Here is a 27708-nt window from a genome sequence, read left to right on the forward strand (position 1 = left end):
AATTCAGCTTTCCAAGGGACAAAGGGAAGAGATTGAAAAGTACAATGATATGAAGACCTTTAGGCCTATATGGAAAAAGGGAGACAGAAGCAAAGTGGAGAAAGAGAAAAAAAGGAAAGGAAAAAATGGAAACAGAAAAGAAAATTGGAACAGGAAGTAGAGACGGTTTTTTCGTTTTTTCATTATAAAATGAACACCATCATAAGGCTTTGGAACTTTTTATCTTCAAGACAAAAGAAAAACCTTTTTAAAATAAATTCAAACTAAAAATTTTTCGTCTCCTTCACTATTAACAATTGTTTTAAAAAATACTAATTCTGTCCCTCGCGCGCTTTTTGTACAGAAATTATTTTTTCTTCTTTCTCTTCTTTTTCTTCTTCTTTTTCTTGTTATTCTTTCTCCTTTTCTTTCTCTTTCTCTTCGTCTTATTTTTATTTTTTTTCTACTCTGTAATTTATTTTCTATTCTTCTTATTTTTCTTCTTTTTCTCCTTCTTCCTCTTAATTTTCTTCTTCTTTTTTTTCTCTTTCTCTTCGTCTTATTTTGATTTTTTTTTCTATTCTGTTATTTATTTTCTATTCTTCTTATTTTTCTACTTTTTCTCCTTCATCCTCTTAATTTTCTTGTTCTTCTTTCTTTTTCTCTTTGTCTTCGTCTTATTTTGATTTTTTTTCTATTCTTTTATTTTTTTCTATTCTTCTTATTTTTTTTCTTTTTCTCCTTTATCCTCTTAATTTTCTTGTTCTTCATTCTTTTTCTCTTTCTCTTCGTCTTATTATGAATTTTTTTTCTATTCTTCTTATTTTTCTTTTTTTTCTCCTTCATCCTCTTAATTTTCTTGTTCTTCTTTCTTTTTCTCTTTGTCTTCGTCTTATTTTGATTTTTTTTCTATTCATTTATTTTTTTTCTATTCTTCCTATTTTTCTTACTTTTCTCCTTAATCCTCTTAATTTCGAAATTTCTTTTTTCATTTTCTTTCGTTTCCTTTGTAGAGCGATGATCTCATCATTTTCTCATCTATTGTTTAAGTCAAACAAAAGAAAAAGAAAAATGAATAATAAAGGGTGAATCGACGTTGGTAGGAATGACAAAAGAAAAAGAAATGCCATGTTAAATAAATATATCGCCGTATTAAAGTTACTTCCAAAAAGTAAATTCGTAACCAAGAAAAGTGTCAGAATTATAAATTGAGTACATTATGGTCTCGGTTATTGGAGGGTCGAATTGCAATCGTTTCTCATTACTTCTTGTCTACACAGAGAGCTATACGTAGATCTCGTTGTTTTCGGTAGAGAAGAAAAAAGGAAAAAATTCTCCAACATTCGACACGTCCAAAGAAAGAACCTTCGATTTATTATTTCTTTTTAAACCACCATTTATTTTTCAATCGGAATTTTTTTTTGCAAATTTTTTGTTCTTTTCTCATTTTTTTTCTATTTTTATTTGAATATTTATTTAAAAATTAATTTCAATTTTTCTCAAATTTAGAAAAATAAACTATTCTGTTTTCTTTTATTTCCTTTTATTCTTGTATCAGTAGTAAAAGTCAATTCAAGTCAGACAAGTTTTGAAACTTCGAATCAAAAAAAAAAAAAAAATAATTGAATCCTTTCAAAGAATTTTATTAAAATTTTTGAGAATAATTTCTTTTATTTTAACTATTATCGATTTTAAACTGTGCAAATTCTCAAAAAGACAAATTTGCTTTAGTTAAATAATTTTTTGGTAAATTATTATATTTGAATTTCAGTGAAGAATTTTATTTTTTGCGAATTATTTTATTTGAAAAGTGTTAAAGAGTGAAAAGTAAAAAATGCTCAATGCCTATATGAGACATGTTGAGTCTGTTGGTTATTTCGGTGGGGTCTTGGAATGAAATTGCTAACATGCGAAACAAGTTGTTTGGTATGCATCCTCCGTGGAGTCTAAACTGAAGTACATAAGAAGGCCAAGGGACTTTACTTTTGTATACGAGGTCGCCCATGTTATTTCTACACTCTCATATATTTTTGCCCTGCAAAAAGGAATGCTCTCTTTCCAGCAAACATTTTTCGAATATTTCCCACACAAAATAAAAAATATATATATTTCAACTTCATTTACTCCTTCGCTATACATAGACAAGATTGTGGAATTCAATTCTAGTATTTAATTTTAGTATTTTATTTTCAATTCTAGTATCAATTGAAAAATTTTTCAATTCTTCATTTTGAGGGTTGATAATGTTTTTTTTGTCAAAAAAAAAAAAAATAATTTATTGTCACTTTGATTTTTTTTCTATCTTGTTATTCATTTCGTTTTTCTTTTCATTTTCATAGTTTTTTTTTAATTCCGTTTTCGTAAATATTTTCATATTCACGAAGAAAAATGCTGCCAAGGAGAAAAAAATTCTATTTTGAAAATTTCTATTTTTAGGTTCATTTAATAAAATGAAATTTATAAATTCATTTTATATAAGAAATGATTACAAAACATGAAGATATCGTTAACTGTGAGTCTTCGACTCGAAGTGATCGATTTCTTTATGTTTTAAAATAATTAATAAAGATGTCAAATTGAAAAAATCATTATTTTATACTATAAGAATATTGTTACTGTAACATCTTCAAAATTATTTTCATCATTTTAATTCAATTATTATTTTTTATTTTGCATTCAAATTTTTCCTTAAATCAATTAATTATCAAAAAAGTTCTTCGACAATTTTCAAAATCCATTTATTTACAATATTCAATTTTACGAATTTCAATTATTCGTAAATTCTTAAATTAAATAAATATTAGAAAATGAAAACTTCAAATAATTTCACAAAAAAATTGCATTAAACTTTTTCAAATAATAATAATAATAATAATAATAATAATAATAATAATAATAATAATAATAATAATAATAATAATAATAATAATAATAATAATAATAATAATAATAATAATAATAATAATAATAATAATTTCCAAGAATTGATAATTAAAAGTATGAAAAATTTTATTAGAAATCTTTTCTAAATTTAATTATTTCTAAAAAATTTACGCTATAATTCTTTTAATATTCAATTATTATCTAAAATTTTATCTGAAATTCATTTTTAAATAAATTTTTATTAGAAAATTCTACAAGAATTAAATTATTTAAATATCAAAATATATAATTTATTAAATAATTGAATCTTTCTTAACATTGAATTCTCATAAAGAACTTTATCAACGAATTTTTAAATAATTGATAAATGATTGAATAATTGAATTATTTCGACGAATTTTAATAAAATTTTTAAGAATAATTCCATTTTTCAAGGAATTTGATTAAAAAATGTATTAAAAATAATTGAAATTCTGAAATGAATTTTATTATTTATGAAAATAATTGAATTCCTAAAAAAAATTTTATTATTTATAAAAATAATTAAATGATGTTAAAAATTTTTTTTTATGCAAATTATTGAATTATTGCGAAGAAATTTATAAAAAATTTGTAAATAAAAATAATTGAATTCCTGCAAAATTTTTCTTATTTTTGAAAATAATTAAATGTTTGCGTAGAATGTTATCAATTTTTTTTTCAAACAATTGAATTCTTTTGGACAATTTTATTAAAATAGTAGATACTATTGAAAATCAAATTGAATTGCGGAAAATTTTTGATTATTTTCTCTAAAATTTTTTCTATCTAATAAATTTTTTTAAAAACAAAAAAATGCTCAAAAATTGGAGAAATACTTTTTTTTATAAATCGTTGCGACTGGGAATAATAATTAAAAACGTAAATTAGATAAAAGATAAAAGTATGAAAATCTCAGTTTTTCAAAGATTTTAATTTAAAACCTTTTCAAAATTCAATTATTTCTAAAGATTGATACTATAACACTTTTAATATTTAATTACTATCTAAAATTTAAACTGGTATTAATTTTTAAATCAATTTTTATTCGAAAATTCTACGAGAATTCAATTATTTAAATACAAAAATAAATAATTTATTTAATAATTAAATGTTTCTAAAAATTGAATTCTTTTAAAGAAGTTTATTAACAAATTTTTAAATATTTGAATTATTTCGACGAATTTTAATAAAAATTTTAAGAATATTTATATTTTTCGATGAATTCGATTAAAATTATTGTATTAAAAATAATTGAAGTTCTGCGATGAGTTTTATTATTTATGAAAATTATTCAATTTCTAAAAAGAATTTTATTCTTTATGAAAATAATTGAATCCTTGTAAAAAATTTTATTATTTATGAAAATAATTGAATTATTGCGAAGGAATTTATAAAAAATGTGTAAATAATTTCATTCATATGAAATTTATATTATACATGAAAATAATAAAATATTTACGTAGAATTTTGTCAATATTTTTTTTAAATAATTGACTTCTTTTGGAGAATGTTATTAAAATTATAGGGATTGGAAATCGCATTGAATTGAGGAAATTTTTTGAAAATAATTGAATTTTGAAGAAGAATTTGATTATTTATAAAGATAATTGAAATTTTGACGAGAATTTTTAAAAAATGTTCGAACATAATTGAATTTTTGCGAAGAATTTTATTACTTTTGAAAATAATTGAATTTCTGCAAAAATTTTGTACGAAAGTCTTAAATACAATAAAGAAGGGCAGTGATGTGGAAAAGTTTGAATATTTTAAAAATTAATTATTACTAATTACTTTAAATTTATCTGTGGTCACGGTAATTTCTAATCAATTTCTCTTTTTTACCGATTTCAAAGTGTTTTATTATCATTTATTTTTGAATTATTAAAACTTCTCCACATCACTGCCCTTTTTTATTATATTTTACACTATCTTACAAAATTTCAGCTCAATTTATTGAATATTTAAAGAGAAAAGTTAAAGAATTTTAACTTTAATTTAAATAAAAAATTACCATTGAATTTCTAACAGTCACATGCTGTTAAGTTTACATACCAAAGGCACATCTTTAGGATAGAAATGAAATATAAAAAATTCTTACAACAGAAATTAAGAAAATGTGCTGAGTTTGTCTAGATCCCTCTGGCATCTAGACAGTATTTCATGAGACCAAAAAAAATTACTACCCAATGGTACGGAAACAAGAAATCATTCAACATTTTTATGAAAACATTTTTTATTTCAGAAAAGTGGAATGAAAAAAATGAGTCTGACTTATATGCTCAATTGGATGTTATGGTAACCAAAGGAGAAGAATTGTGGCACGTGGCATTGTTCCAAATTGGATTGGATTCTATATTCATTTTACTATTGAGAGGAGTAAAATGCCATATGTCGGTAGGTTAGATTTTTTTTCAAGAGCGATTCTATCTCAACAAGAAGAGAGAGAGAGTGAGAGAGAGGCGTTAGATATATTCATGTAATGAAATATACGTTGAACTAAGGGCTAAAAAGGCGCCCTTATATACCTTTCGGACAACGAAAAGCCCCCATTAGACTATATACTTCGTTCCGCTCTATGCTCGATCAACGACACACACACACATACACATTACACACACCGTTTTGAGAAGAGAGAAACCCTCTTTTGGATCTCCCTTATATTTTTTTTTCCTTTTTTCTCACATCAAAGAGAAAAAGACCCCCTTTTTTTTCCTCATCGTTTCAATGTCCAGCATTTTCATCTCCTTTCCCTGGACCTCGAGGCGAACTTTTTACGATCGGCCAGCATCAGCAACGAAACATGTAAATACGAGTTAGATCCTTTTATTTTATGTACACTCGCTACCATTTCATTTTATACGCAAGGAGAAAAAGGAGGGAAAAGGTGGAGGAGAATACACGATCCTTATACTCGTCTTAGGTTTTTCGATAAGGGGGGCGGGGGCAAAATAGGGTGAACTCTTTTTCTGTTTCTTTTTTTTTTTTTATTCTACACGAACTATCTCATGTAGAAAATACAACTTGCGCTTTATTGGGTCCAGTTTTACGAGTGGAAAGCTTTTAGAAATATTTTTTTTTCTCATATGGATTCCGCGTTCTCTCCATGTTCCTCATATATATAAGCCCGATTGCAACAAGGTCGAATTTTATTCTGTTCGAGTGAATCGTAAGAATGAAAGTATCTACTCATTTTAATCCACTGTCGAACATGATATTTATTATATTTAATAATTTATTACATTTTTTTCGCGTAAAAAAAATTTTACTACTATTCCTATTACATTTATTATAATCATTTATTTTTTTATTTTATTTTATTTATTATAAATTTATTTACAATATTTATACTACCCAACTGAAAAATTTCTATAGAATTTAACTAATATCTAATATTTTAATTAAATTGTCAAAAAAAAATTCAATTATGTAAAAAAGAAAATTGAAAACATTCTACGCAAATATTTAATTATTTTCATAAATAATAGAATTTTTTACGAGGATTTAATTATTTTGATAAATAATAATAAAATTCTTTTAAAAAATTCAATCTATAATTCTTTTAATATTTAATTATTATTTTAAATCAATTTTTATTAGAAAATTCTACGAGAATTCAATTATTTAAATACAAAAATAAATAATTTATTAAATAATTGAATCTTTCTTAATATTGAATTCTCAAAAATAATCTTATCAACAAAATTTAAAATAATTGATAAATAATTGAATAATTGAATTATTTTGACGAATTGGAAAAAAATTTTTAAGAATAATTACATTTTTCAAGGAATTTGATTAAAATTGTATTAAAAATAATTGAAATTCTGAAATTAGTTTTATTATTTATGAAAATAATTGAATTCCTAAAAAGCATTTTATTATTTATAAAAGCAAATAAATAAATAAAAAAAAAAATAAAATTCTTCACGAGAATACAATTATTTCAAAACATTTTAATAACATTCTTTACTAAAATTTCATTATTTTAAAAAATTTTATTAAAAGACTTTAAAAGAATTTAATTATTTGCAAAAATATTAATAAAATTCTAAGCAGGAATTAAATTATTTTCAAAAATAGTATTTCAATTTAAAATACATAAAATATTCATTCACTTTACAAATAAATAATATTTATCGTTGGAATTTAATTATTTTTAATAAAAATTTCTCGAAAGAATTCAATCTTTTAAAGATTTTAATAAAAAATTCTTCGCAGAAATGCAATTATTTTGACAAATTTTGATGTAATTCTTTATAAAGATTCAATTAATATAATTCCAATTTTAATTTAATTCCTTGAAAGAAATCAATTTTTTTCAAAAATTTTAATTAATTTCTTAAAAGCAATTCAATTTTTTTTAACAACAATAAAATTCTTAGCAGGATTTTAATGATTTTCAGTAAAATTTTTAATGAATTCCTCTAAAAATTCAATTATTCTTAAACAATTTTTTTTTAAATTCTTTGAAATAATTCAATTATTTATAAATTTTTCATAAAACTTTTAATATGAATTCAATTTTAATAAATAATTAATTATTCAATCAATTATTTATTTTTGTATTTAAATAATGGAATTGCCTTAGAACTTTCTAAAAAATAATTTATTTAAAAAAATGAAATTTAGTTAAAATTTTACGTAATAATTGAATATTAGAAGTGTTGAAGTATAAATTTTTAAAAAATACTTCAATTTCAAAAGTTTTTAAATTAATGTCTTTGAGAATTTTTATTGTTGTAAAATTGCAATAAATTTAGTTATTTATTATAAAAAAATACTTATTTATTATTTATCTAAAGATTTTTTAAGTTTTGGATAATTTTATTTTAAGATTCCAAAAAAATGATAGAATTTTGGAAGAATTAAAGTTCTAATTTTTTTGAAATATATTTCAAAAAAGGTTTACATTGAAATTGTTAAAAATTTTAATTTCTTCAGAAAAAATAAATAAGTATTTAAATATTTATTGAACTAAAATAATTCTTTCAAAATTTCATCATTTTTTTAAAAAATTTTTTAATAAAATTATCCAAAACTTAAAAACTCTTTAGATAAATAATAAATAAATATTTTTTTTCCATAAAAAAATTATGAGATTTTATCCAGAGGTATATAATTAGAGTTTAGTAAAAGTCACAGTGAGAAATGGCGAATGATGCAAAAGTAAATAAAAAATGAGAGGACGATGAGAATCAATCTTTATAAAACGATGTAGTCTACGGAAAATGAAAGTTTCGTTCAAACTCGAGGGCAAGGGCCGGTCACACAAACAACGCTCTATATTATTTATGAATGAAGAACGGGTCGAGCAGTCAGATATATACATGAGAAATATATACGAGGCGTAACATCTGAATCATTGAGAAAGATGTTAAAAATTTATTTGAAATTTGAATATTTATTCATACTTTTTTTTGAGTAAAAAAAATCACTTTACGTTAAGTCCATATACAAATAATGAAACAAAAAAAAATTATATACATTGAAAAGTGACCAAAAACGCAAAAAGAAAATAAAAACTTTAGAGAAAAAAGAAAAAATATTAATTATTGGAAATTAAAAAAATAAATAAATAATTAATAAAAGAAAATATGAAGAAATAAGAGAATATTTTACTTAAAACTATAAATAAAATTTGTCATAAGTATAAAACATGAAGTCATCGATAACTCCGAGTCTTCGACTCGGAGTGATCGATTTCTTCATGTTTTATAATAATTAACGATAGCAAATTAATAAAATTATTATTTCATATTATAAGAATATTGTTACTGTAACTTCTTCAAAGTTATTCTCATCATTTCAATTCGATTATTATTTTTTAAAAATTTTTCACTAAAATTCTTCTTTAAATCAATTAATTTTCGAAAAAGTTCTTTGGCAATTTTCAAATCCATTTGTTTACAATATTCAATTTAACGAAATTTCAATTATTCCTAAATTCTTTAATTAAATAATGCATATTAGAAAATAAAAACATCAAATAATATAAAAGAAAATCCAATTAAACTTTTTAAAAAAAATTAATTTCAAAATTCAATTATTTCTAAAAATTCACGCTATACTGCTTTTAATATTCAATTATAATCTAAGATTTTAACTGAAATTCATTTTTATGAAATAAAAATCAATTTTTCTTAGAAAATTCTACAAGAATTTAATTATTTAAATGCAAAGGTAAATAATTTATTGAATAATTGAATATTTCTGAAAATTCAATTCTCATAAAGAATTTTATTAACAATTTTTTAAATAATTGAATTCTTTTGTCGAATTTTATTATAACTTGCATGAACATAATTACTTTTTTCAAGGAATTCAATTATAATTGTATGAAAAATAATTGAAACGCTGCGATCAGTTTTATTATTAGTAAAAATAATTGAATCCTTAAAAAGAATTTTATTACTCTTGAAAATAAATGAATTTCTACAATAATTTGTAACTTTTCTAAAATTAAATTTTTTTCTCGTGTTTTTAACTAAAATTTTTCAATAAATCCATTATATTTAATAACTTTTTAAAAAGTTCTTTGAGAATTTTCAAATTCATTCGTTTACAATTCAATTTTACAAAATTCCAATTATTCGGAAATTCTGCAATTAAATATATATTGAAAAATAAAAACTTGAAATAATTTCAATAAAAAAATCCTATTAAACTTTTAAAAAAGAATTAATTCTACAGAATTGTTTGTCAAAAATATGAAAAATTAAGAATTTCAATGATTTTAATGTGAAACATTTTCAAAATTTAATTATTTCTAAAAATCCACGTTATAATACTTGTAATATTTAATTATAATCTAAAATTTTAACTGAAATTTATTTTTAAAACCATTTTTATCAGTAATTTCTACGAGAATTCAATTATTTAAATACAAAAATAAATAATTTATTAATTTCATGTTTCTTGAAATTAAATTCTCATAAAAAATGTTATCAACAAATTTTTTAAATCATTTAATTCTTTGGACGAATTTTAATAAAATTTTTAAGAATAATTACATTTTTCTAGGAATTCGATTAAAATTGCATTAAAAATAATTGAAATTATGCAATAAGTTTTATTATTTATGAAAATAATTGAATTGCTAAAAGAATTTTATTATTTATAAAAATAATTGAATCCCTGTAAAAATGTTATTATTTATGAAAATAATTGAATTATTGCGAAGAAATTTATAAAAAATATTTGTAAATAATTGAATTCCTGTAAAAAATTTTATTATTTATGAAAATCATTGATTGGGGTACAGTTTTTCTAAAACGTATTTTTTAATTTTTTATTTTCTAAAAATTTTTTTTCTAATACAGGTGAATTTCTAAAAATGTTTTTTTTAATAAAGGTGAATTTCTACAAAACTTTTTTCTAATAAAGGTGATTTTCTAATTTTCTTTCTTCTAATAAAAGTCATTGTCTAAAAATTTATTTTTCTTATAAAGACAATTTTCAAAACAAAAAATGTTTCTAACAATATTCAATTTTTGTAATGACGACCAATAGTTATAGGTATGATTAGAAAATAAAATTTACAAAAATTTTTTAATTCTTTAAAAATAAATACTTGAGATTTCATTAAAAAATTATAATAAAAAATAGAAATTATGCAAATTTTTTAACAAAACTTTAAAAAAAGTTAAAAATGAAATTAAAAATCGTAATTAAGAAATAGAAATTATAGGGATTTTTTCCTAAAGATATTTTAAAGTTTCTGTAAAAGTGTTTTATAAATAAATTAATTTTGGAACTTTTAGTATAAAAATGATGCAAATTATTATTTTTTTTCCAAGAAAAACAGAATTTTGTTAATAAATTGTGATAAAAAATAGTAATTTTATTAAAAATTTTTTCTTCTTTTTTAAAAAGAAACTTATAATTTTATAAACAAAATTGTGATTAAGAAACAGAAAAAATGCAAAATAATTTTTATTTCTTAATCTTAGTTTTTCTTAAAACAATTTTCTAAATTTTATCAAAATTATGGAAATTTTCAAATTTTAGGAAAATAAATATTATAAATCTTAATTTTTTAGAAAATTTTTGTTTAGAAATCAAAACTTGTTAGAAAAACTTTTTTTAGAAAACAGATTTCATTAGAAATTGCTTTTTTTAGACAAACAGGATTAGAAAATATTTTTTAGAAAAAGTGACCACCTACCAAATAATTGAATGTTTGCGTAAAATTTTATTCTAATTTTTTTTTAAATAATTGAATTCTATTACGAAATTTTATTCAAATATTAGATATTGAAAATGATTGAATTTTAGAAAACTTTTGAAAAAAATTGAAATTTAGACAAGAATTTGATTAAAATTTTGTGAAATAATTGAATATCAGAGAAGAATTTTATTATTTATAGAGAAAATTGAAATTTTGACGAGAATTTTTTAAAATTTTTGAACACAATTGAATTTAGTAACTACGTTACTAAGTTAGTAATTAGGTTAGTAACTAACTTACTATTCTCCCTGGAAAAGCTAAATTCGTTGATTTTTTACAAATCGTTGACTTTGGTGTTTTATTTAAAGTAAAATTTCATTCATAGTTAAAAATAACACCAAAATAGATTATTTTAATCCTTTCTGATGTTAATTTAATCCTAGAGAGATTAAACTATTGCAGATTATTTTAATCCATTCTCACGTTTTACTGTGTTCCAATGAAAAAACACGATTATAATAAATATACTATTAAGTATATATATAATTAATCGATTTTGAAACAACAGGTTTTTAAAGAATGGATGATAATTTGAATGAAATCAAAGTTAGTCGAGAGTGATGTGATTGTAAATGGAAATATTTTGTGAATGGGTATTATGTCATGGTCACTTGATTTCTAGGACATTGAGAGTGAAAGAGAGAGAGAGAGAGTGAGAGAGGGACCCAGCTGGTGGACTATTATAGTTGAATCATCAATTTTCACGTAAAATGACCTCTTAACCTGAGGTCTTTTGTTACTGTCAGTCAGCTTACTACCACGGGGAGAGTTAATTACTCCAAAAAGGGTTCAACTCCTCGAGTCGGTATTCCTGACTTATTATAAATGAATTTGAGAGATTAAAATGGATTTAGGCAATCAGGGGAATGGGGGACGAAAATCGACCCTATAACAAATTAACAATAGCCCGACAATCAGTCACAATATTAGATAAATGTTTTTCAATTTTCTTTTTGCTTTTCTCGACGAATAATAAGAAAATTTTTCCGATTTTATTCATTTTTTTTTGTCATTCATAGTTTTATTGATAATTTTACAGACAATCATTTTGTAGTTAAAATAATTTTATTGACAATCATCTTGTAGTTGAAATAATTTTATGGGCAATAATTTCATTCATAAGTTTATTAATAATTGTATTTTTCTTTAGTTTATAAAAATAATAAAATAAAATCTTATTGTTAATAAATTTATTGGCTATAATTTTACTGATAATTATTTTATTGTCAATAATTTTATCGAAAATAAGTTGATTGATAATTGTAATTTTTTTTAATTAAAAATAATAAAATAACATTTTATTTTTAATACATTTATTGCTATTAATATTGATATTTGCAAAAAAATCTACTAAAAAAACGGAGAGAAAATAATTATTTTCAATTATATAATTTTTTTTTTCTGAATATAGTGATACAATTCGCAACATAGTTTTTTTATGTGATGGTTTTTTCAATGGAAGGAGAGATAAAATACACCTCAATTCACCAAGTTTTAGATGAAGAGAGGATCTCATGCGTGTAATAGTTGGCTGTTTTTTTTTCTTTTTTTTTTCTTTTCTCCTTGTTTCGAGAAAAAATTCCTTTGTTACTCAGCCTATTGCGATGACTTTATCGCGCATAAAACCATCGGAGATCGTTCTCAGAAACGAAGAGTGTCTCGAAACAAATCGACGCGGGACATTTTGGGGGTGGATCTGTCAGCTAACGACCGTAGTTAACGATCAAGCAAGAGCTCTTTTTAGTGTCTTGTGGGAATCAAACGCACTCGACCTTAAAGACAAGTGTGATTCTTAAAGAAAATAGGCAGAAAAAAAATATATTTCACTTTTGTCACGACTTCTCCAATTTCCATTCGCGAGACAGTTTAAAATAGAATGAAACAAAAAATTATAGCTGACTATTCAAGAAAAATGTGATCGTAATATTTTTATTTCTGAATCAAGACAGTAGAATAAAAAAATTATTTTTTTTTTTTATTTATTTTATTTTTAACTTTACTTTTATTTTTTACTCTACATTTATTTTTTATCCATTTTTCTTTTTTTTCTTTACATTTATTTTCATAAAACACGAAAATGAAATAAAAATGAAAATTGTAAAAGAAAAATTAGAACTATTATTATTTTTGAATTTTAGTCACTAAAATATCTGAATTTGTCAAAACTGAGCTAATAATTCGCATTAGTAAAAGTTTTTGCTAATTTTGCGTCAATTGTAATTAAAAATTTAGTAAAAAAAATTAGAACTAGGTTAACAAAATACTAACAAATTTTTATTAATTCTATAAATTTTAATAAGTAAAAATGTTTAGGTACTAATTTGAATTAGCGACTGACTTTTTGCTTTTAAATTTGTAAATTTTACTAATAAACAGTAATTTCTACTAATTTATTAGTAAATTTGAGTGACAATTCACAGATAAAAAAAATTAAAATCTAAAATTATAATCCATTTTATTTAAATAAAAAATACTGTCTTTAGGTAAACCTTGAAAAAAAGTCAAAACTTTTTTTTTTCAAAGCGATAAAGAAAAGAAATATTTATAAATTATAGTCTCGACGGAGAAAATTTTCTTTTTTCGTTTTCTGTGAATTATTTAAATACATACAAGGAATGGTATGATTTTTTCAAACACGGGTAAATTTTTCTTTTTTTATTTCTGTTTCTCTTGAATGTCAAAGGTTGAATTTTATTCAGGTCATTTTTTTCACAAAAGGCAAAAGTAAGTTAAAAATTTCACAGTTCTTCACTGAAAGTTGAATGAAAAAGTAGTTTAAAAAAAATATTGTTTTTACAACCAATCTTAATTAAACTCCATTAGAAATTAATCAAGAAACTTGGAGGTAAATTAAAAATTATATTTTATATCATTTTATTTAATAACAGAATTAAAAATTTTTTTTCTCTTATTTCTTTCTAATATTTCTTATTCAAAAAATTTCAATATTTAATTTACGAAAGTTAAAATTTTTATTTACAGAATTTTTAGATTTTTGTTTACGAAATTTTTGGTTCATTAAATCTGAAACAGTGCAAAATTCTTTACTTTTTGAAATTAGTAAGAATTTTTATTAATTTGGAGTTGGAATTTTACTATTAGGTTTTAGTGAATCTAATTTTCTTTACTCAAGTTTTCTTAAGTAAAAAACTTCACTAAAAACTTTAATACAGAACTAAACTAAAAATTACTAAAATTCTATATTAGTTTTCTTTACTAAAAGCATTACTAAAATTTGTCTTACTAACAAACTTTATTTAGTAAAAAATCTTCATTAAAAACATTACTAAAGTTTTCTTTAGTAAAAATCATCACTAAAAACATTGCTAAAATTTTCTATAGTAAAAAAACTTCACTAAAAACATTACTAAAGTTTTCTTTAGTAAAAAACTTCACTAAAAACAGTGCTAAAGTTTTCTTTAGTAAAAAAACTTCACTAAAAACATTTATTTAAATTTCATTTATTAAAAAACTTCACTTAAACTTTATTACAGAACTTTACTAAAAATTACTAAAATTCTATATTAATTTTCTTTACTAAAAGCTTTACTAAAATTTTTCTTACTGACAAACTTTATTTAGTAAAAAATCTTGGCATGACAAAAATCTTCACTAAAAACATTACTAAAGTTTTCTTTAGTAAAAATCTTCACTAAAAATATAACTAAAATTTTTTATAGTAAAAAACTTCACTAAAAACATTACTAAAGTTTTCTTTACTAAAAAACTTTACTAAAAATAGTGCTAAAGTTTTCTTTAGTAAAAAAACTTCACTTAAAACCTTGCTGAAGTTTTCTTTAGCAAAAAACTTAAATAAAACATTAATTTAAATTTTATTTATTAAAAAACTTCACTAAAACTTTATTACAGAACTTTACTAAAAAATTTCACTAAAAAATTACTATAATTCTATATTAGTTTTCTTTAGTAAAAATCATCACTAAAAACATTGCTAAAATTTTCTATAGTAAAAAAACTTCACTAAAAACATTACTAAAATTTTCTATAGTAAAAAACTTTACTAAAAACATTACTAAAGTTTTCTTTAGTAAAAATCATCACTAAAAACATTACTAAAGTTTTCTTTAGTAAAAAACTGCTAAAAATTTTACTAAACATAAAAATTAGCTTTATAAAACCAGATGAAGTTCTAATTAATTCGAAATAGTAAACAATTTTCCACTTATATGAATTTAGAGAACAGTTTTTATTTTTTAATAATAAAATAAGTCCTCCTTCTCAAAAAAATATTTTCTCTATCTGCTTTTCTTTGTCATTATCTTCATATAATTTATAAAAAAATACATTCAAAAAATACAAATCTATTTTCAGAATTGTTTTCGAATAATCAACTTTAAAGAAGAATATAAAATTATAAATTAATCTCCAAAATGTCAAGAAAATTTTTGATACGAATTCTCAATTTATACATAATACTAAATTGTATCAACTGTCAAAAATTTCTCTGGTTAGACAATTTTATAAAAAGCTTTCAAAACGATCAAAGAGAGCATCAATTATTACTTCTTTCGAATGAAACACAATGTTACAAATCATTATCAACACAAATAATAATTAAAAAATTATCCGCAACCTTAAGCGTCCAACAAATCAGTTACGAAAAAACAAGTTTACAACTAGCTCAAAATTTGAGTGAATTGAAAGATTTTTCCAATCCACGTACAACAATGATAGTCATTATTCTATCACAAGATAATGAAAATTTTTCCCAAATTATTGAATTTTTGATTCAAATTTCCGAGGCAAAGAGAAGATCAAGATTTTTACTGATCAGTCTCGAGGAGCAGAAAAAATCATCTGGAAAAAATCTACTGCAATTTCTGTGGTCGAAAAAAATTCTCGACGCAACACTCGTCGAATTTTCCGAAACCTCTGTGAACGAAAATCAATTCGAAAACATTTCATTTCGAGAAATATCAAAAATGTCAAATTACGAAAAGAGATTAAATCAAACACTAATTCATCACTACAATCCGTTCACAAAAATTTACCAGAAAAAGAATTATTCAAAATCATCAATTTTCTTTCCCCAAAAAGATCTCAATTTCAATAAATACATGTTGAATATCGGAATATTGAACTACACTCCTTATTTTATTTTCAATGAAACTGAAAATGGCACCGTAAACAATCCAATTGGAATTGTCAAAGAAATATTTGAATTTTTGTCAAAAATTATAAACTTCAGAATAACATGGAAAACATCGAATCCTGTTGACAAATTCGGTTACATAAATTGTCGAAAGAATAAAAGTACAAATCTCATGAAAATGTTGTTATTCAACGAAATACACTTGATTGCTTTGGAAACAATGTATACGCAGTCGTGTAAATCCCAAATGATCGAATGGACCAAAAGTGGTAGTCGAATGATTGATATCGGCATTTTGGTGCCAATCTACTACCAATCGTCGAATTTAGTCATGCTCTACTCCCAAATACTCAGCCTCTTCATCGTCATTCTATTTTTCCTCCTCATTTGGCAACTATTCCGAACAATTTCCACCGATAGAGAACATTTAAAACTACTTCAACTATTATCCATCGTTTTGGGCATGCCAACAAGAATCGAGTCAAAAAAAATTGTCGAACGACTATTTTTTGGATCAATTCTCCTCGCTTGTTTATTCTATTCATCAAGTTTTTTCACAATTTTGACGAGTTTCAGTCTTAGGGAATATAATCGACAGGAAATAAATACAATCGACGATGTTGTTGCATTAAATTTAAAACCGTTAATGAATAAAGCTTATTATGATAAATTGAAGTATTTTCGTAGCGGTCATTTGAAGACACTGAGGGAGAAGGCAACTGTCTATAATGATGAGAATGAGGAAAATTGTTTTCAACGGGTCTTTAGTGGTGAACATGTTGCGTGTATTCATCGGATAGAGTATTTAGAATTTATATTGAAAAAGGCGAAGATAAATAGCAGTCAACCAATTGCAAAATTGATAAATGAACGTATTGCAACAACACCATTAAGTACATTACTCGAACCAGCATCACCGTTTGTTAAACGTTTCGGGAGTGTTAAGCAAACGTGGACTGAATCTGGACTTTTTGATAAAATGCTGAAAATTAATTCTTTTTCGATTTCTTCGGAGAATTTTAGTAAAATTGAAGTGTGCGAAAATAGAAGCAGTGGAAATTCATTGAAATGGCAAATTTTGAGTATTGTTTTGATTGGATATTTAACATCGATTAGTGCTTTTATTATTGAAATTGTTTACTATTATCATTAAAAAAACATATTCTAAATTAAAGAATGTAATCTCTTGGGTATCCGGACAAGAATTATTGTCCAAAACAAAAAGTCCAAAACAAAAAATCCAAAGTAAATGAAATCCAAAAAAGTAAAAAAAAATAGTTTCACTTTGAAATTATTTTTTGGTTTCTTTGTCCTGGCTAAAAAGTCCAAAGAAATTAAAAATCCAATAAAAAAATTACTTTACCGAATTGTCACTTCTCATAATTATTATTATGTTGAATTAGTATTTTTCAAAATTTTTATAATATCTAATGATTTTTTATGCGATTTTCTTTATTGTACACTCAGAAAAAGAGTTGGCTGCCATAACCAATTAAATAGTTGCTATAGCGCGATCCAATTAATTGGTTAGCACATCCAACTATTGGATACTGTTTCCATGCGAAAAGGTACCCCAGCTATGTATGTAATGCAGCTAAGTTAATGCAGCTAAAAAGTTGGATGTATCAACCAAGAAATAGTTGCCCCATCCAATTAATTGGATCGCGCTATAGCAACTATTTAATTGGCTATGGCAGCCAACTCTTTTTCTGAGTGTATAATAATCAGTTTTTATAATTTTATTTCATTCGAATATTTATTTTGCATAATTTTTTTGTTACCGAAATTATATTTTAAATAATTTTTTCTACGTTTTTCTTTTTTGTATAATAACCAGTTTTTTATAATTTGGAATAATTATTATTTTGCATAATTTTTTTGTTACCGAAATTATAATTTTTTATTACTTCTTTCTTAATTCTTTCGCAGTAGTAAACAATCTATCGGTCATTCAAAAAAATAATGTTTCTGACAATTATTTTTTTGATTAAAAAAAAATGATAATTAATTCTTGTTAAGATAAAAAGAATTTTAAAAAAATAAAGATTCGGAAAATAAAAATTGGAGACTTTTCATGCGCCTCAATTTTCTAAGAGAAATTCAATGTTTAGAAAATAAAAACGGTCTGGAAATATATTTTGACGCTTTTTTTACTTTAAATTTTTTCCAAAAAATTGATAAATTTTAAGATTAATTAACAATTTTGTAGAAAATATGTTTTTATAAACAGAAAAAAATTTATTTTTACTATTTTTGGAGCATTTTTTGTTTTATATAAAAAAACATTATTTAAAGTTGAAAATTCTTGGAAACACCTTTGATATTCAATTTTTTTATTTGGAAGTTTATTTGTTCATTTCTATATAACTTATTTCACAACATAATTTTTTTTAATAAAAAAATGTGAAACAAAAAATTTATGATAAAAATATGATTTGAAATTAGTTCGGAAAATAAACAAATAAATTTTCAAATATTAAAATTAAATAACAAATGGTACTTTTTAGCAATTTCAAGCTAAATGTTTAAAAAATAGGAAAAATCCATTTTTTCATTCGGCAATTTTTTTTTAGTTACAAAATCTTATTTTGTACAAAATTATGGAATAAAGTAAAAAATTCAAAAAAGTAAAACTAAATAGTTTCACTTTGGACTTATTTTTTGGATTTTTTGTACTCTGGACTTTTTTTCTTGGACTTTTCGGTATGAATTTTTAAATTGGATTTTTTGTCCTGTAATCATAATCTTAAATTTAACAATTTTTGTTACTTAATTTTTATTATTTAAATTTTGTATTTCTTCTGTTTTCAATTATTTTTATTATTTTTAATATTTATTGTTTCTATCAATTAAAATATTTCTTATATTTATTTTTCAATTTATTGTTATAATTTTATCTATTACTTAATTTATTCATTAATTTATTATTGAATTCAATCTATGTGGCAGTGATAAAAAAGAAAATGCTAGTGAAAAAAATAAGAAAAGAAAAAAATAATGTTGTCATGGTGATAAAAAAAAGAGAAAAAATATTAAGTAACTTTACAATATATAGTAAAATCAATATTCCATTTAATGCAATTTGCAGGGAGAAAATGTTTAAAAATTACAGAGCAGAAATGTGAAAAGTTTTTCTTTTAAAAAGTTAAAAGTTTTTCTTCTTATAATTATAACTTGTATTAAAAGGGTAAAATGGATTTTCTATCTGTTTACTTAAAACCATTATACAAATGTTATAAAAAAATTTTAGAATTACTTAAATTTTACCACATAACGAAGGTCACTTTTGCATATAAAAGAAAAATATTTTTTTCTTTTATAAAAACGCTAAAACATTTTCAGTTCTTCTTTAGATGTTGGTGGTAAATGTGGTTTAAGAAAAAATTTCTTTGTTCTGATAACAGTTACGTTCTATTAGAGAAAAATTTTCTAGAAACTTTGAGGTAAATTTTAATATTTTTTCCGTTATTAATTAGTTTAAAAAAATATTTTTTTTTGACTAAATGGATGCAAAAGAAAGTAGATCTAAAGATTATAAGAATTAAATAATTTATTATGTATAGTTTAATTGTTTCAAATTTAGTTAAATTCAATTATATTTTGATAACTAATTAAGTACTATATTAAGTTTATTTTTCTGAATATATTTATTTATTTATAAATTTAGTTTAATTTTCTAAATTAAATTAAATTAAATTTAGTTGATTAATAAATTAATTATACATAAATTTAATTAATTTTTTTTTCATTTTCTTAATTAATCAAAAATTAGTTTTGTTAATTAAAAAGTTAATTATCTATAGTTCTATGTCTAAGAATTTAATTCAATTTAGTACAGTTTTTTTATTTGTCAATCACAATTTTTTAATAATGTTGATTTGTCAAGAATATTTTTTGAATACAAAATTTTTAGTTTCTTTTAGAAACTAAAAAATTTTTCGAACTTCAGTTTTTTAATCACAATTTTTAACGAAATTTTTATAAATTCTATTTAGAAATTTATAAAAAAAAAAAAATTTTAAGACTTCCTATTTCATAATTACAATTTTCTGTCTATCTTTTGAAAAAGCAGAAAATAAATAAATTTAGACCATTTATATTTCTCAATCAGAATTTTTAAACAAATCATCTGATGTTGTTAAGCAATATTCTAGCAGCAGTTTAGATGATTACCAACCCATAAAAATAATTGGCAAATCAAAATTATTTAAATTTCTGTTCAATTAAGTTTTAAATTAAATGAGTTCAGTTTATTAAATTTAATTTATTTTAATTGCCTTTCTACAAATTAACGGGGTTAATTATAGTTTCGATTTTTATATTTCATTAAATTTAGCTAATTGATAAATTATTATATTTAGTTTAATTTTTTAAATTTAATAATTAATTTAATAATTAATTAAATTTAGCTTAATTTTCGCAAATTTTAATTCACTAATATATTAATTACAAAATTATAGACCATAAGAAAGTGAAATTTTCTTTTTATAGGAACTATCGTCAATTAACAATAAATTAATAACTTTGAAGAATAATTGACATTCATTGAAAAATGTCAATAAAATTTCTGATACAAATTCTCAATTTATACATAATACTAAATTGTATCAACTGTCAAAAATTTCTCTGGTTAGACAATTTTATAAAAAGCTTGCAAAACGATCAAAGAGAGCATCAATTATTACTTCTCTCGAATGAAACCCAATGTTACAAATCATTATCAACAAAAATGATAATTCAAAAATTATCATCAACCTTAAGCGTCCAACAAATCAGTTATGAAAAAACAAGTTTACAACTAGCTCAAAATTTGAGTAAATTGAGAGAATTCTCCGATCCACGTACAACAATGATCGTTATTATTCTATCACCAGGTAATGAGAATTTTCCCAAAATTATTGAATTTCTCAGCGAAATTTCTGACGCAAAGCAAAGATCACGATTTTTACTGATCAGTCTCGAGGTGCAGGAAAAATTATCTGGAAAAAATCTACTGCAATTTTTGTGGTCGAAAAAAATTCTCGACGCAACACTCGTCGAGTGCGTTGAATCGCCAGTAAACGAAAATCAACTCAAAAGTTTCTTTCGCCGAGAAAATGAATCCCCGACAATTATCCATCAGTACAATCCATTTTCGAAAATTTACCAAACCTCCAATTTTACGAATTTTGATTTGACGAAAAAAATTGTCTGGTATCCGGTGAAGGATCGTAATCTCCATCAACATACAATTAAAGTTGGCCTCGTGAAATCTCCTCCATTCATTATGTTCAGAGACAATGACAATGGAACCATAAGAAAAGCCGCGGGTACTCTCATCGAAATTGTCAAATTTATGTCAAGAGAAATGAATTATAAAATAGTTTGGAAAGCATCATATCCAACGGTGACAATGGGCAGGATAAATTGTCAAAAGGAAAAGAGTACAGGTCTAATGAAATTATTACTATTCGGGGGAATAAATTTCGTCCCCCTCGAAGGACCCTACAATCCCGTTTGTCCCAAGCAAATGACAGAATGGACAAAAGGAGGCACACGAATGATCAATATTGGTGTTTTGGTACCGAATTACTCTGATAACTCACACGTCATCATGCTCTACGGTCAATTAATTAGTTCCTGTATAATTAGCATTGCCTTCCTTCTAACTTGGGAATTATTCCGAAGTTTCTCACTCGAAGGCGGCACTTATCGATATTTAGATCTATTTTCCATAATTTTGAGTCTCTCGATATCAATTGAACCACAAAGACACGTGGAGAGAGTATTTTTCATTTTCATTCTCCTCGCGTCTTTTGTCTTTTCAAGTGATATTTACACAATGCTGACGAGTTTCAGTCTCAGGGAATACGACACACAGGAAATAAATACAGTCGACGATGTTGCAAAGTCACATATAAAACCAATGACGAATATTGCTTATTTTCTCAATTTACAAGCATTTCGCACTGGACATCTACAGAATTTGGGGAAAAAGATTCAATATTTCAAGGGCAAGGATGAGAAATGTTTTCAGCAGGTCTTCACTAAGAAGCATGTTGCCTGCATTCATAAGACGGAATATTTACAGAAGAGATTACAAGAGGCCATGGCTCAATGTGATCCGGTTAATGCAAAATTGATAAATGAACGTATTGCTTCAAGTCCACTGACATCATTGCTTGAACCTGCGTCGCCGTATCTACATCTCTTTGAATATTGGAAGCAAATTCTATTTCAAGCTGGACTCAATGAGAAATTGTTGCAGAAATATTTTATTCCAATTCCAAGTCAGAAGGGAAATGAAACTGAAATTTGTCAAACTCAAGAGAGTTCTGATAGTTCGATAAATTGGCAGATGGTTTGTCTTGTCTTGGCGGGATATTCTGTTTCGATTATTGCTTTTCTTGCTGAACTTATTTACTATCATTATAATGAAGCCCCAATTACTCTTTAAATTTGCAGGAAACTTACAATGAAAGCTTCCTGTAAGGCTTAAAGGAAACTTAGAGGCGCATGAAAAGTCTCCCAATTTTTATTTTCCGAATCTTTATTTTTTCCAAATTCTTTTTATCTAATGAGAATTAATTATAATTTCTTTTAATCGAAAAAAAATAATTGTCACAGGGCTCAAACCAGTGAAAGTATTTAAAAATATGGACCTAATAATATTCAATTAATATCTAAAATTTTAACTAAAATTAATTTATAAATCAATTTTTATTTTTTATTAAAAAATTCTACGAGAATTCAATTATATTCAAGTACAAAACTAAATAATTTATTTAATAATTGACTGTTCCTAAAAATTGAATTCTTATAACGAAATTAAATCAAAAAATTTTTAAATAATTGAATTATTTTGACGAATTTTAATAAAAATTTTAAAAAATAATAAATAAATTTTAAATAATAAAAATACTTCAAATTTTTGCGATGAGCTTTATTATTTATGAAAATAATTAAATATTTGCGTAGAATGATATCAATTTTCTTTTTTAAATAATTGAATTCTTTTGGATAATTTTATTAAAATAGTAGATATTGGAAATCATTGAATTTAGGAAAGTTTTTGAAAATAATTGAAATTTTGACAAGAATTTAATTAGAATTTTGAAAAATAATTGAATTTTGGAGAGGAATTTTAATTTTTTGTAGTGTTTTTAACTAAAATTCTTCTATAAATCCATCATTTTCTATAATAAAATAAAATATATATTAAAAAATTTATCTAATTTCAGAGGATCAACAAATTTTCAAATAGTTAAATTTTATCAACGAATTTTAATAAAATTTTTAAGAATCATTACATTTTTCGAGAAATTCGATTGAAATTGTATTAAAAATAATTGAAATTCTGCAATGAGTTTTATTATATGTAAGAAAAACTACTTTCTCTACAATAATTTCTGACGAAAATGGACTATTACTACTTAAAATTTAGAATTATTTGAAATAAAGAAAATTACTACAATTTTCATTAATTTTGTCCTAAAGAAATTTTTGTCAGAAAAGAATGCAACCTTAAAGAACTTACGAGAAAAACAAAAATGCTTCTCCCATTTAGAAAAAATAATTACAAATTATTATAATTATAATTAAAAATAATTAAATTATAAAAAAGCATAACGTAATTTTTCTTTTTACATTTACTTTTTTCTTTTTAGGACTGACGAAAATTAATAAATTAATAAATAAAAATATTACGTGAAAATAAATATTCGATAATTACATTTTTCCATCAATATCAAAATAAATAGAATTGCAAAATTATAAGTAGTAAAACTTAATATTACGTATTTGTATTTCGTGAAAAATTGTAACGTAAAATAATATCAAATTTCAACGCAGAAAGTGAATAAATAACAAAATGTGAAAATTAATCTAGAATTGGTATTTTAATTAAAAAATTGTAATTCTAATAATATATTACCCAATCAGTTTTTTCTTAACTAAAAAAACAAATTTGCTTAACAAAAGACATTACTTTATACTCTTCATGCTTATCTTTCGATATTCTACGACAAGATTTACAAAATAAATAATAAATTTCGTAAGCAGAAAAATTATTTCATTTTTTGAAATTACTAATACAGAAATTGTTTTATGGAAATTAACCTTGACTTTTATAGAGAAGAAAAAATTATGTTTAAGTAATTTTACAATATATAGTATAATCAATATTCCATTTAATATAATTTGTAAGGAGAAAATGTTTAAAAATTACAGAGAAGAAAATAATGTGAAAAGTTTTTCTTTTAAAAAGTTAAAAGTTTTTCTCCTTATAATTATAACTTGTATTAAAAGGGTGAAATGGATTTTCTATCTGTTTACTTAAAACCCATTTTACAAATGTTACTGAAAAAAAGTTAGAATTGTTAAAATTTTACAACATAACAAAGGTCATTTCCGCATATAGAAGATAAATATATTTTTCTTTTATAAAAACGCTAAAACATTTTCAGTTCTTCATTAGAAGTCGCTCGTAACAGTGGTATAAGAAAAAATTTCTTTTTTGTGATAACAGATACGTTCTATTAGAGAATAATTTTCTAGAAACTTTGAGGTAAATTTTAATATTTTTAACTATTATATTTAGTTTAACTTTTTTTTTCTTTTACACTAAATTATATTTAGTTTAGTTAATTAATAAATTATTTATGATTTAGGTCAATTAATTTTTCAATTAATTTCGTTTATTTAATTAATAAATTAATTTTAATTCAGTTTAATTATCTTTTAACTAATTTAGTTCAGTTTCTTAAATTTAATTTAGTTTAATAGTTAATTAATAAATTAATTACAATTTAGTTATAAATTTATAATTAAGTTTTTAATTAATTAATTACTTTAAGCGTAATTTCCTCAAATTTTGATTTTCTTGTATTAATTAATTACAAAATTATGGACCATAAGAAAGTCAAAATTTTCTTTTCAGGAACTATCGTCAATTAATAGTAAATTAACAACTTTGAAGAATAATTAACATGCATTGAAAAATGTCGATAAAATTCTTGATTCGAATTCTCAATTTCTACATCATTTTAAGTTGCATCACTTGTCAAAGATTTCACTGGTTAGACGATTTTATAAAAAGCCTACAAAATGATCAAAGAGAATATCAACTATTACTGCTTTCGGATCCAATCCAAAGATACAAATCATTAACAACTGAAAAGATAATTACAAAATTCTCCCAAAATGTCAACGTTCTGCAAGTAAGTTACGAGGAAATCAATTCCCAAGTCGCTCAAAATTTGAGTCGACAACCCGAATTTTCAAATCCTCGTACAATAATGCACGTTATTATTTTATCCGAAAAGAATGAAAACTTCCAGGAAATTATTGGTATTCTAAGTGAAATTTCCGATGCAAAACAGAGGGGAAGATTTTTACTGATTAGTGTCGAGGAACAGGGTAATGACGTCGTGAGAAATATACTAAAATTTATGTGGTCGAAAAAAATTCTCGACGCAACACTCGTCGAGTGCGTTGAATCGCCAGTAAACGAAAATCAACTCAAAAGTTTCTTTCATCGACAAAAATCAAATGAATCAAATGAATTAAATGAATCTTCGGCAATTATCCATCAGTACAATCCATTTTCGAAAATTTATCAAACCTCAAATTTTACGAATTCAGATTTTATGAGAAAAATTATTTGGTTTCCGCATAAGGATCGTAATCTCCATCAGTACACGATGAAAGTTGGCCTCTTGAAATCCCCTCCATACATCATGTTCACTGACAATGTAAATGGAACTATTCCCCGACCAGCGGGCACTATAATCGAAATTGCCAAATTCATAGGACGAGAAATAAATTACAAAATAGTTTGGAAGACATCATATCCGGTGAGTGCATTTGGAAGGATTAATTGCCAGAAGGAGAAGAGCACAGGTATCATGAAATTGCTCCTATTCAGCGAAATCAATTATTTCCCTATTGAAACGACTTACGTTCAATTTTGCCAGAAGCAAATGACCGAATGGACAAAAGGCGGCAGTAGTATGGTGAATATTGGAATTTTAGTGCCAATTCATACGGACAAATCACATCTGGTAATGATGTACGGTCAAATAGCAAGCGCATGCATCATAGGCGTCTTCTTTCTCTTCACTTGGGAATTATTTCGAAGTGTGTCTCTCGATAGGTCAAATCTAACACTCCTAGACTTATTGGCAATTGTCCTCAGTATGTCATCATTGGTACAACCACGAAGATCCGTGGAGAGAGTATTTTTCGCTTTCATTCTCATCGGTTGCTTCGTCTACTCAAGTGACTTTCTCACAATGTTGACGAACTTCAGTCTCAAGAAATTTGACAAGCGTGAATTAAATACTATCGAAGATGTTGTGGCATCGAATTTACGGGCGATAACAAATAAGGCTTATTTTCTGAAAATGGAAGCATTTCGTACGGGACATTTGAGACATTTGGGAGAAAAAGTTAGCATTTACCAAGGATCGAATGAAGAATGTTTTCAACAGGTTTTCACAAGGAAAAATGTTGCTTGTATTCAGAAGACGGAGTATTTGCGAACGAGATTACAGAAGGCAATGGCACAATGTGGAGAGGTTAATGCAAAATTGATAAATGAACGTGTTGCGTCAAATCCATTGACAACTTTGCTAGAACCAGCGTCACCGTTTTTGGAAATGTATGAGAGATATAAGCAGAGACTCTTTGAGAGTGGATTCTATGATGAGTTGCTTAAAAAGTATGCTATTACAATTCCGGATCATAAGAAAACTTTAACGGTACCATGCGATTCTGGAGGGAGTGGAACATCAGGAAGTTGGCAAATTTTGACTTTTGTTGTTATTGGATATTTTCTTTCTTTGATTCTTTTTTTCGCTGAGCTTATTTACACTTATTGTAAGAAGTGAAGTATATTTACTTTCAAGAAAATAGTTTTTACTTTACAGTAAATAGTTTTTACTTTCAAGTAAATAGTTTTTACTTTCAAGTAAATAGTTTTTACTTTCAAGTAAATAGTTTTTACTTTCAAGTAAATAGTTTTTACTTTCAAGTAAATAGTTTTTACTTTTAAGTGAATATATTTTACTTCCAAGTAAATATTTTCTACTATTAAGTAACTATTTTCTAGTATTTACTTTCAATTAACTATTTTAAAGTGTTTACTTTCAAGTAACTATTTTCAAGTATGTATTTACTTTCAAATAACTATTTTCTAGTATTTACTTTCAATTAACTATTTTAAAGTGTTTACTTTCAAGTAACTATTTTCAAGTATGTATTTACTTTCAAATAACTATTTTCTAGTATTTATTTTCCAGTAAATATTATCTACTTTTAAGTAGTTATTTTGTAAATTCAAGTAAAAATTTTTACCTTTAAGTAAAAATTATTTTCTACTTTCAAGTGAACATATTTTAGTGTTTAATAAACATTCTTACTTTACAGTATATATTTTCTACCTTTAAGTAAATTATTTTACATTTAAGTAAATATTTTTAATTTTCAGTAGTAAGTTAGTAAATAT

The sequence above is a fragment of the Leptopilina heterotoma genome, unplaced genomic scaffold (genome assembly GCF_015476425.1).
Source record: "Leptopilina heterotoma isolate Lh14 unplaced genomic scaffold, ASM1547642v1 Lhet_281, whole genome shotgun sequence".
NCBI classification, from domain to species: Eukaryota; Metazoa; Arthropoda; class Insecta; order Hymenoptera; family Figitidae; genus Leptopilina; species Leptopilina heterotoma.